The 13,204-nt window shown below is 41.1% G+C and overlaps 1 protein-coding gene across 4 annotated transcripts in view; it reads right to left on the minus strand.

Annotated features, from left to right (window-relative positions):
- Positions 1 to 3,613, minus strand: part of LOC146871132 (uncharacterized) — a 76,353-nt gene extending 72,740 nt beyond the window's left edge. For all 4 annotated transcript variants that reach the window (XR_014980575.1, XR_014980559.1, XR_014980553.1 and 1 more), the window contains exons 1-2: positions 3,525 to 3,613; positions 173 to 289 (exon numbers count right to left, since the gene is read on the minus strand). The gene's annotated coding sequence lies outside the window, so the exon portion shown is untranslated. The remainder of the gene's footprint in view (positions 1 to 172; positions 290 to 3,524) is intronic.
- Positions 3,614 to 13,204: the final 9,591 nt, after the last annotated feature.

Here is a 13,204-nt window from a genome sequence, read left to right on the forward strand (position 1 = left end):
TAGGTAATAGGGAAATGAAGAAAAAGTTATGACAGAAAGAATAATCGAAAAGCTCAGATAGGGTGAAATGAGTAAACGAGAAACACCTACTGACGAAAACCTACTAGCATTTAAAGAAGAACAAAAAACACAAAAGAGAAAATAGCTAATGAAGGACAAAAAGAAGACATACCTACAAAAGAAGAATCAGGAATATGCGGGGGAGGAGTGGAACCACGGGGAGTAGGCAGCACGTCTGATGTCGGCCAAGTGGAAAGTCGGGGAGAAATCACATTACAACGATGAACATCTGCAGAGACAGCATAAAAGATAATCCTATAGAACCAACATTGAGACACATGAATGAGACATACAAAAGGATCGAGCGAAAACAGAAAAACCAACAATAATGATAAAGAACCAGTCATGAAAAATATAACTTCGTAAAAGCAGCATCAAGATAATCAACTTCTACCGGAGAAACATTCCTACACACTTTTTAAATAAAATGAGAAACTTAAAAAATTCTGAGGAACCTGTGGAAGAAAAAAGGAACCATTCACGCGGTCCATGAGGAGGAAGGACCGGAAGAGTCCATGGCGACTGTTTTGCAAGAGTTAATAAAGCTTTGTAGACTAATTGGATCTTCGTATGTCGTTGTTCTATTGTTATACGTAACTTTGAAGAGGCAAGGATGGAAAAGGCCGAACCTTGCCCCTAAGGAGCGAAGATCAGCTCTCATACTGAGGAATGCCTTGCGTTTATTAGCTGTAGCTTTAGCGTAGTCTTGTGTGAAAAATAAGGACGAGCCTGACCACGTAATCCTCGGAGAAGCTCTGACTGCAGAAATCACTTTCATCAGATCTGTATATTCCAAAAAGTAGATAATGACACCTCTTGGTTTCTGCGAGGTGCTAGCTGGGGATGGGTCACGACCCAACCTGAGTGCCCGTTGAATATTGAGCTGCGTCCCTTCTGATAAGTGAAGAACTTTGGGCAAAAAAGATTTAAAAAAGGCGATCGGGTCCGGCCCCTCAATTCCCTCTCCCAGGTCATAAATACGCAGGTTATTCGGCCTGTTGCGATTTTCAAGATCCTCAACCTGTTTCTGCAACACGGAGACCTGAGAGTGTAGATGAGAAACAACTGAGCAGGACTCTTGTAGAGAGGAAACAGACTCTTCAATAGTAGAAATTCTTGCATCCAGTTGGGACCAATTATCCGTTAAGATTTGCAGTTTGGTATTAGTCTCTTCCATAAAAGGTCTGAGGGCCCTAATCTCCTCGAGTAAAAGCTCCATTGATACAGGTGAAGTCGACTTGGGCGGCGAGGGAGGATCTTTTTTAAGGCGCTTAGTTTGGGATTTACCGGTAGCACCGGAAGAGGGATCCATAGTGGCAGTTGAACAGTGAGATGCAGTCATTAAAGGGAGGTCTAGCTTGGAAAATTCCGTGAAGAGCTTTGAGTTCTTTATAAAAATATGTGGCTTGGATGTAAAACTACGGGTCCCTTTTGTTCTGCCCATAAAATGCTGACCGAAGGTTCCCACCACCAAGGCACAGTAAGTGCGCACTAGGTGAGACCTGTACGACACAATGCGAGAGCACCCAGTCTCTGCCACGAACACTCCCCTTGAGAGTAAAAAAAATATCAGTGAGAAGGTAACACAGTTACTCAACAACGTGCTTTAAGGCAACGAAGATGAAGTGCACAAGTGGCTCAAATAAAGGGGTTTGCAAGGTGCACTGAAAGCAAAACCCAAGAAAATTTCAGCACAAAGAAAATATTATACTGAACGCTTTAAGAGCAGGCTGGGGGCACTTAGAAAAATTACGAAATGTTCTGATGAAGTGTCAGCAAAACCGCGAATCGCGGTAATAAACAAAATGGCGGCCGCGAGAGGACGCGGCCACAAAGGGGATTAAACCACATACTTGCTGGCAAAAACTGCAGGTTTCATGAATGTCCAAACGATCACCAGGTCTTCATCCGCACGAATCCGCTGTCATTTCGAGTTAGCTCACTCGAAAAGCGTGATTACTCCGTAGACCGCCGGAGAGCCTCATCCGAGCGCCGCCATCTCCGTCGGACGCCAAGCCACGCCCAACAAGCGGATTTACTTATAATAAATTGGTAAAGTGGTATATCATGCACCCAGGCCTCGTAAAGTAAATGTCACTAATGGGCCTGCTACAATTATTGTGCCATCCACTTAAGTAGCCCTTTTAAATATGTTTCAGGCGTGCCATTGGAGGCTGTGTCTAATTTTAAACTGCCAACTGAACTTGGCAAAATGCACCTTTTGCCAAGCCTAAAATTCTTTTTACATATGAGTCACCTCTAAACAGGCCATAGGGCAGGGTGCATTGTATTTAAAAAGATAGACATGTACTTTTAAGTTTTACATGCCCTTGTAGTAAAAAACTCATGCATTTGCTTTTCACTACTGTGAGGCTGTCATGACCTCTCACTCCGCCTGTACCTTTTTGTGGGAGGCTTGCGGGATAAGGTGCACATCTAAATGCCTCCCTGGCTGTTCATGGGACTCATTGCCATTGCTTGACAACGTTCTTGACATGGTAATTATCCTCCAGGGCCCTAGGTCATCAAACATCAAAATGCACCCAGTAACATCCCCCAGGGCCCTCAGGCTGACTCATTATGACTATGCTGATATTTGAGCTGACGTAAAAAGATGCGCTGTCTAAAATTAGAACAGCGTCCCCACTAGGCACACCGTAAAATGTAAAAAACTTGTATAAAGTGTTTTATTCTCTCATAATGTTTATATCACCATTTTTCATGTTCAATGATCACACGTTATTTTTAAAGCATACACCATGTTTTTTGTAAATCAACTCAATCCCAATGCATTTCGGGACACAGCCCTTCGTCAGGGGAAATCTTCCTATGAGTAAATAAAAAAGCATGTATTCAAAATATTCAAAGTTGGAAGTTTGGCAAAATAAGTAAGGAAATAGAAAACGGACAGAAAAAAGGCCGTACACCATAGTATTATCCATGCTTGAACAAAATATCTTGTGGTAAAAAATATTGTTGATGTTGAAAAGCAAGAGAAATAGGAAAAAGAAGATGTTTATAGTTAAAAAGGAAACCAAGGTAAAAAAGGGTCCTGTGTGACCATCAACACGGCAAGGTGCACATTCAAAGTGCAAAAGTGAAGCGTTTAACATGCGTGATAAAAGCGATTTTTAATCAAAAAAGAGAATCCAAGGTTTAGGTTCCAGTGAGAAAATCAACGCAACGAGGTCCAAAAACAGAGTGCAAAACCTCTAGGGATTACCAATGGGGAAGGGTGGATGACCCTTCTTCCTTTGAGCACCCTTAATATTCGGATCTATTACACACTGGAATTAGGTGAGCGCCATCAACCAACCAGGGACTCGTCATCCATTATTCATTGAGAGTGCAAAACCGTTTAGCATGCGTGAATGGAAGTGAAAGTCATTGAACCCAGAGTTCGAAAACGCGCACCGTGTGCATAATAAAAGAGAGTGATTGGGAACAACCATGTGGTCTCTTACCATTCCTTTCTGATCCTGCTCAATCTGTAAGTCCCGCAGTGGCATGTGAGTGAATCAATTTCCCAACCGTATTTACGGTGTGTTGAAAGGGTGAAACAGGAAGTGAAAAGAGTGAAAAAGAAAATAGGACTAAAACGGAAGTTCAAAGCTAATGTGGATGCCTGTACCCGCCATCTTGAAACGTCAACAACAAAAGGAAACAATGCGAGGAAATCGCTACTCATTTGCTCTGCGACATGTTTGAACTTTTAATACCTAGTTTAGTACAATACCTTATGTTGTCATGGTTTAAACCAGGTGGAGAAAATACAATGAAGTAAATCATAGTAAGTCATATTTCTTTTTTTTTTTTTTTTTTTTTTTTTTTAATTGTTCCACAAAAATCATACATTAACAATTAACAGACAATCATGAAAACCGAAAAGAAATAGTTACACATGGTTATGATATATAGCGGAGCCAAACACCGTTATTTACAAATCAAAATAATCTTTTAGCGGGCGCCAAATAATAAGACCAAATCGTCTCTTACGTGGTTTTTTCAACATATACAGACTAGTTTCCAGGTTATACATATTAAGTAATTTAGAGCGCCATCTATCAAAGCTCGGGGGTTGTGGTTGTAACCATGCTGTTGCTATTGATAAGCGTATCATAGCGGCTATAATGAAAAGAAAAAAACGAAACTCATACAGGGGGTGTCCTTGGGTAGCTTCCTCCCCAATACCCAATAAGATTAAATTCGATGACAGTGATACCGATTTACCAAGCACATACCCCAAAAATCTGGAAATTTGATTAAAAAAAGGTGTTAAAGAGGGACAAGTATAAAACACATGTACTATGTCAGCTTTACTAGCTTTACAGCGAAAACATTCGCCGGAGTTAGAGTATAGAGAAGAGCTACCCCATTTCATCATCACCGCAGGAGTGCGGTATAAATTAAAAATAGTTTTATATAACTGAGCCTTCAATGACGCAGAGTACAACACCATATGGGCCATTTTTATAGATTCTTGTATATTAATAGATGTGGATAGAAGCCGAGCTGACCATTTCACGTTAGTTATGTGGATATCATCTTTACGATGTGCTATAAGCTCCTTATAAATAATTCCGATAGGTGCTTGCAATCTAATAACATCTATGATACGGATTGAAGACAGGGACGTGGTGTGTTTAGAAAGAAAATCGCGTATCTGTAAATATTTAAAGAATTGAGTATTGGATAAATCAAATTGCTGTCTTAATGTATCAAAAGAAAGAAGAGCACCCTCGTCAGAAACAAAATCACCTAGACATGTAATCCCCTTAGAGCACCAGCCTCGTGCGACTGAATCGCCAAAAATAGACGGTAGTAGATAAGGTGCCCTAAGGGGAGTATATATCAGAAATTTGGGTATGTTACACATTTTACGAACAGATCTCCACACATTGTAAGCCGAAATAATAGTTTTAAACCGGGTACGCTTATAGTAGCTACCATCAATATTAGAGATCAAACATTTTTTTGCAATTGAGCCCAGCGTAATTTGATAAATTGACGGTGTTTCTGCCACATTAGACAATTCCTCTCCGGTCAGGAGGATACGCATCCTTAGAAGTAAACATGAGATCTGATAAAGAGCAAAATCCGGAACACCCCACCCCCCACGAGCAGGTGGCAGTGTCATAAAGCGAGAAGCTCTACGAATTTTTCCTGGGGCCCAGAGGTATTTTTCACAGACCGATTGTAATTGGCGAATCTGACATCCAGGTATCAAAAGGGGAACAGCACGAAAAAAATAGAGTACTCTGGGAAGTATGATCATTTTAAGTAAATTAGCTCTACCAACCAGAGTTAAATGGAGACTCTGCCATGACTCCAGTGCATGTTTGGTTTTATCTAGTATATCAATCCAATTAACATTGATAAGATCCTCCAACTTAGGCCTGATTTTAATGCCCAAGTAAACCACTTCTTCCACGATCCTACTATCAGAAGCTACCGTTTGGTCCGTACATAAGCATTGGGTCTTAGCTTTGTTAAGTTTATATCCAGAATATCTGCCAAAACACTCCGCTAATTGCTCTATAGTAGGTATAGCAGTATTTAAATCAGACGTGATGACAGCTATATCATCCGCGTAAGCGAGAACACTATACTTCGTGCCGTGAGCAATATAGGGGGGAATTTGTGAATTAAGATCGAGCATTCTAATGAAGGGATTAATATAAAAAGCAAAAAGAATAGGGGAACAGGGGCAGCCTTGCCGAGTCCCTCTATGGATCTGAACCTCTTCCGATTTAAGACCCATAGCACATATCCTTGCGGTAGGGGACCGATAAAAAATTTGAAGAGCCCGAAGAAAGCCTGGGTTAAACCCTGAGCGTACCATAACCTCCCATAAGAAACTCCATGACACGCGGTCAAAAGCCTTCTCGGCGTCGAGCAGGACGAGACCCAGAAATCTGGAGTCAACCTGCGCGGCGTCGAGAAGTGCTATGACCCGGTTAATGTGATCGACCGTCCCCCGCCCTGGCACAAAACCATGTTGCTGTGGCGATACCAAGCCCGCAACTAGCGGAGCCATACGGTTTGCCAATAATTTAGCATACAATTTACCGTCACAATTAACCAGCGATATTGGGCGGTATGACCCTGGTTGATCAGGAGGTTTCCCCTTCTTTGGAAATATAACTACATGGGCAGCATCCCATGACTGGGGGGGAGATCCCAATCTAGCTGCTTGGAAAGTGATCAATAAATCCTCACGAAGCTCTTGATAAAAGGTCTTATAAATCTCTGATGGAAGAGAGTCTGGCCCGGCTGCCTTACCCGAAGAAAGTTTAAATAATGCACCTTCAATTTCTTTAGCGGTAAAAGGCAGATCCAATCTTGCTGCCGCCACAGAATCAAGCCTATCCCAATTTAATACAGGTAGTCCCAAATCGGGTGGAAGGTTACCATCATCCGATTGGCTATACAAATCAGTGTAAAATTGATGAAATACTTTCATGATGGCCAGGGGTTCATAGACTAATACCTGTTGATCATTGTAAATAGAATCTATTTTAGATATTTGTTTTTTTGCCCGAATCCTTTGAGCTAAACATCTCCCTGCAGATTCCCCAAACTCATATAACTGTTTCCTATAGAGGTGATATTTAAGCGAAATCTCCTGGGCCCATACAAGATTGATCTTAGCCTTACAGCAAGCTAATCTATCTAGGCTATCCTTAGGATCGTCATCTACCTGTAATTGAGCTATAAGATCCAATTCAGCATTCCGTAAATGATTAAATAGCTGCATCAAATTTTGTTTGCGTAGTCTTTGTGCATGTAGGGCATAACTAAGGACCTCACCTCTAAAACATGCCTTAAAGGAATCCCAGACTACCGCGGGTTCAGCTGAACCACGGTTAAGATGGAAAAAGTCCGGGATCCACTTTTTCATATGCTTCACAAATAAGATATCATGTAGTAATTTCCTATCAAAGGTGAAAGTCTTGCTCTGTCTTGAAATAGCCACGTTAGAAAAAGAGATAGCAACAGGAGCATGGTCGGATAGAAGCCTAGGATGAATTTGAATTTGGCTACAGGCAGCCCAGGCAACAGGAATAATGAAATAATCCAACCGAAATAATTTGGTGTGTGGTGAAGAAAAAAAAGTATAGCCAGGTGTCTGTGGGTATAAAAAATTCCACCCATCGACCAGACCATGATCAGCCATCAGGTTCTTTAAAGCCTGAAAAACCTTAGGTTTACGACCCCTATATATCCAGGAAGTAGGGCTTGTCCAATCACAATCACTATCCAAATGGATATTAAGATCTCCACAACACACAACAGGTGCGGGCCATGAAGCAAGCTCACCATTTAAAAAATCAAAAACATTAGCCTCATCAAGGTTAGATCCGTATATATTACAAAGAGTAAACCGTATATCTTTGACTAAACAATCAAGAATAGCCCATCGGCCGTGTATATCTGCCAAAAACCTCTCAGTTTTAACTAACGAGGGGCGGGCCAGTATGGCCACCCCCCGCTTTGTATCTAATTGTTTAGAGGCTACCAGAGTAACATATCCCAAATCATCTAACTTCTGGCGTACCGACCACGAAATATGTGTTTCCTGAATACAAACAATATCAGGGTTAATTAGATTTAGTTCCATTTGCATCTTCCTTCGTTTCTCAAAATTATTGAGGCCGCAAACATTGTAAGTTACAATTTTTAAATTCAAATTAGCCATTAAATTCAAAATTTCGAAACCCACTCATAAGTACATCACACAGAAAAAAATAGCACAGAAAAAAAATCAAACAATTGTGGAACATATTTTTTCTTTTTGTACCTCCCCTCCCCCACCACACCCAACCAACCCCCACCACCCCACCCTCTGCACGCCCCCCACCCACCCCACCCTCCCAATAGTGAGGCAATAGGACCAAGGTCCTGGTGATGGGGAGCGGAACGACTCACCCGCGGTATCCCAGACCCAAAAAAAAAAAAAAAAAAAAGCATAACTAAGACACAATTGCCACCTCTAAGCCACATTAGTATCTTCCGCTCCGCTCACAGGCGCCAGCTGTTGCAAATATTCCTTGGCCGATACTTCTGAGAAAAAGAAACTGTTTCGGCCCTGAACCACAACCTTTAACTTTGCGGGGTTCATTAAGAACACCTGTGCACCTTTCGCTTGAAACATAGGTATTAGTTGGCGAAGGTGCCATCTGCGGGACACAGTTTCATGCGCAAAGTCTGGTCTTACAAAAAAATGAATCCCTTTAGCCAATCTCTTACGGTTAGGGCGCGCCAGATCATAGACAGCTTCTCTTGCTAAGAAATTATTGACTGAGATCAAGATAGCACGAGGATATACAGATTCCGATCCTGAGTGTGTAGCTTGTTGTTTTCTGTGGATGGGGAATCGGTGGGCTCTCTGAATCTCTATCCCCCAGTCCCACTGGGAAAGCTCAGGAAAGGCCTCTGTAAATAATTGAATAATAAATTGTCTCGGATCATCTCGCTCTGTCCCCTCCGGAATACCCAAAACGCGTAAATTGTTCCGTCGCATTTGATTTTCAAGATCGGATAGTTTCCATGTAACATCATCTTTTTGCTTTTTTAGTGTAGACACCATATCTTTCTGCGTTGATAGTTCATCCTCCAGGGCTGAGATACGGTTTTCGGTTTCGTTAACTCTAATACCTATCTCAGTGCTTGATTTGTTTATACGTCTGATGGCGTTTTGTAATTTGCGACAGGCGCTCTGTGTTCTGGCATTCTCAAGCCTAGTCTCTGCTCTATGTGAGATCATCGTCTCGTAAATCATTTCCAGCGTGATAGGTTCGGGAGAGTCGGATGAGTTGAGCATAGGAGGATTCCCAGAACCGTCATGGTCTAAAGTCGGTAGCTTTGCGGTGGAGAATGAATAATCCCAAGCCAAGTTTTCCCCTGAAGCAGCATTAGGAATGTTATCCAGTAGAGTGGTCCCTAGGCCCTTCCCCTCTCCACTAAAAATCTTGTTATTATTTTTCCGAACGGTACCACCGGGGGCCAAATTCATATATCCGCCTGATATACAATCATCTATTTCTCCCTGCTCGTACTCCGCCCAATCCTTGCTGGTCACATCATCATCCGATGAGGAAGACCCATCTGATAAAGAGAAAAAGTTATCAACTAGGTCACTATCGGGGTTAGACCCAACCTGCTCAATACCTGGACCATCTTGAGCTGCCACTGTTTTTAATAAATCCTTGGGTTTAGAAGAAAGAACTTCAACTCCCAGCATGCATCCTGTTGAGCCATCCAACACATTTGAAAACTCAACATCCACAACTGGAGCGTTTCCTATCGCTGAGTGATTACACTGATTACTAAGGCTCACCGATGTTGCTCCCATCTTGTCCGCCAAGTTATCTCCCTCCGGAATGACACGAAGAGCTGCGTCCAAAGTCTGTTGTATCCCACCGTCAGCCGATCTAGTCACAGGCTGTATCGTATCTTTGGTTGCTCGTTTATTGAACAAAGGAGCTGTTTGTCTGGAGGCAGGCGGAATAGCAGAAGAAGATTTACCCGAAGGGGTCTTAAAGCGGGACGGAGAACCTGAGCCCAAGCCATCGTTTAACCCGATGCCCGCCACCGCCGTTACCTTCATCTGACCACCGGCTGAAGAATCCACTGCTTGCTTTCCGCCTCGGGGTTTTGGATTCTTATTTAGAACCTTGGAAGCTACCTTCGGCGGCATTCCTGCAGTAGCCTGAGGGGGCCCACCGACTGTCAAGGCCAGAGCAAGGAGCGAGCGCCAGCTTCCCCGGTACAGAGGACAGAAACGCCAACCTCCTCCACGCGCCCAGTTCACTGCGGACGCCGCCGTAAGTATACTCATCACCGGAGGGAAACCCAGCTACAAACAGACACCTCCTCTCTCTTCTGTCACAGGCTACAGGTTGCTGGTTGCGGTATCACGTCTTGCAATCAAGACTTCTGTGCTGACGGCATCTTCGTGGCCCTGTCAATGGGGGGGATCACCGCGGGGAGTACAGGTCCGACTCACTCGACCGAGGCACCGGCCGCCATCTTGCCCTCCTTCGTAAGTCATATTTCTTAAAGAAAACAGTATAGTATGTCAGGAAGCAATACACAGAAGATACATGTTAAAGGTAACAGTTAATTCCAGTTTTTCATTTAACCCTTTAGGGTGATATGAGTCAAGTTCATTAATCCAAAATGCCTTGCATTGAAGCAATCATTTTTTGTTGTTTCTTCCTTCATAAATTGGCACTGTTTCAAGAATCATAAATCGTAGTTTACTGACATTATGTTTATGTTTTGAAAAATGAACTGCAACTGGTGATTTTTTATAGTGGTTACGAATGTTGTTTTTGTGTTCTGTCATTCGTACTTCAACCTTTCGTTCCGTTTTTCCCACATAGATCAAGCCACATGGGCATTTTCGCATATACACAACATTTTTGGTGTTGCATGTAGCTGTCGTGTAGATTTTAATGGGTGTACCTTGGGTTGGGTGCATAAAGGTGTTTCCTTTAATGATCAAATAGGAAACCTCTATCTAGACCTATATTTCTTTATACAAGACCTATTCAGGTTCTATCCTGCCAATGCATGATCTGTATTTATGAAATCATAAAAAATATACAGAAAAAATGTACTTATTTTAAACTCATTTGTAGTTTTTATTATGACAAAATATTTTTTATTTTTGTGTATTTTTTAACTTTAAAATTATGTTTCTAATATCACATTTCTCATTAGTATGTTATTTGAATCAATTAGAAGAACAATGTTTTTGTGTACAAATGAATGACATCTACAAATTATACAGAAAGAGAAACATCAAAAACATATAATTCAAAATGAATGGACATTTAGTTGTGATGACCCCACAACTACAAAAACAAAAAAATATACATCATACACACTACTTCATGCATTCATCAATCATCCTCATAATCATAAAAACAACATGAGATTCAATCCTGTGGGGGTCCCAACACTGAGATTTGAAGAAAAGACAGAAAGAAACTGTTTCTGATGACACTCTGTCTTCAAGGACCGCTCCTCAGGGATAGAAGCTTGATAAATGGTCTACGTGCGTTTTGGTGGAAAGCCACCTTCCTCAGGACCAAGTATAGAAGGAGCTGTATAGGCAGCGTTTTGACGTCATGGAGAGAAGCGAAGATGTTGACTGACTGACAGCGCCAAATCAATTAAGAAGAATATATGGGACATCTTTATGGTTGTCTGTGTCTATCAAATGTATTAAAAGGAAAATATATGCAGTTCAGCTACATCTCTACTACTAGAGTTGGAACAACCACATTGATTTGACAAAGTGGACCCACTATATTGGAAACAAACATCGTATATGAATGCTACAAACCGCTTATTGGATGCTATCCAGATTATGGACTATCACAATAAAGGAGTAAGAGTTTTTCTGCAGTAACATTGAGAGTGGACAAACTGCATTTACTACCGGATGGTGTCAATGCGTCTTAGGACTACAGGTGCAACAATATTCAAAATATATTAAGTATAAGAGCAGAGCAAAAAAACTTTTGTATTCCCCCCTTCATCCTGCCCGTTATAAAATTACAAAATAGCAGGTCCTGAAAAAGATGGCAAGAAAAGGAATATAGGCCATCTAAACGTGCGTTGACCGAGGTGGTGTGTGACGCCCCAACACACAGTATAGCATCTGAGGGTTGAGTTTCTCACCCCGATGGTTTCAGCTGTGTATGTAGTCTGGGTATGGGGCTGATGGTATGTTTGTATTGAGTGCAAGAGTTGTGCATGAGGTATGAGAAGAGGTGTGTGTGAATTTGGGGGATGGTGAGTTTGTTTATTCCTGTTTTTCTAACGGTTGTGATTATTTCTTTGTTGTATTTTATTGCTAAGGAAAGGAAAAACATTTTTTCCCTTGAGTAATACTGTTGCAGATATTCTATATTTTTTTAGGAAAAATATTTGTATTTACAAAAAAATTGTATGGATTGGTTATGAAGTTATATGTAATCATTGATAAATGTCACAAATGATATAAATTGCCAAAAACAAGGAAACATATAAAATGAATGACTTAAAAATGATACAAACAAAATAAAAATGTGGAAAAAAGAAAGAAATGGCTCTGTTTGAAGTTACATGTTTTTCTGTGCCCCAGGTTTGAGCTTTTTATAAGCCATATGATAAAGAAATAGAGGTCTAGAGGGATATCATGTATTTGTTGTTGTTTCTTCCCCCCTGTTCCCTGACCTGTAGTTATTTGCTTCTTAGGGGGGTGCCTCCTTTTCTCTAGAAGGAGAAGAATCTCAGAACCCAATATAAAAAGGGCTGGGGTTCATCTGTAAAAATTCAAATGCATATATTTAAAATAAAGACAAGGCAGGAAGTAATTAGTTTGCAAAAAGTTTTGTGACTTCAAATTATAAAAGTGGATCCCGTGTTCACACGACTGTAGGTTGTCTAATAGTGCAACTAAGAGTGATAATTCAAGGAAGTAAAGAAAGGTGTAGAAAGAAAGACCCACACCTTCACCTTAGCTAATCCAAGTTAGCTGCCTATAAGATCAATTATGCAAAAAGATCTGAAAGTAGATCATAAGTGAACCAGATATAATAGGTCCCCAAAGTGGATAATTTCTAAAATGCTAATAATAAGAAACATTCTACCTTTGATTAGCGAACAAACTATATAGATTGTATATGTAATTAGTCTTTTCTGCAGGTAAGTCCAGGGCAACAGATTTGAGGTTGGCCAAAAACTAGATACGTCACTGAAGATGGAAAGAATAGACATACGATAAGAAACAACTTATTCTAGTCACTGTCAGGTTAAATGGGCAAAGCAAGATGATTTCCTTACCCTATTGACGTGGCATGTACTCATATACTAAATCCAATCCCACAGGCACATATAAGTGGGGGACAAAGTGTGTCTACATCAAGGTGGCTGCCCAAGAGTAATGAGTCTCTTAATTTTGTGTGTATCCTCAGATAACCTCCTATCTGGAATAGAGGGATAAAAAAAGGAAATAGTGATATTAGCTTACATGTTAGTGATATCCACTTATTATTGTCTAACAAAGGAGGCAGAAACTGGAGCCACGATTGATATATTTATAAAGCAGAGACCATACAAGGAGAGTCTCTCATTGAGGGGTTTCCTC

Source organism: Triturus cristatus, chromosome 1_1 (genome assembly GCF_964204655.1).
Source record: "Triturus cristatus chromosome 1_1, aTriCri1.1, whole genome shotgun sequence".
NCBI classification, from domain to species: Eukaryota; Metazoa; Chordata; class Amphibia; order Caudata; family Salamandridae; genus Triturus; species Triturus cristatus.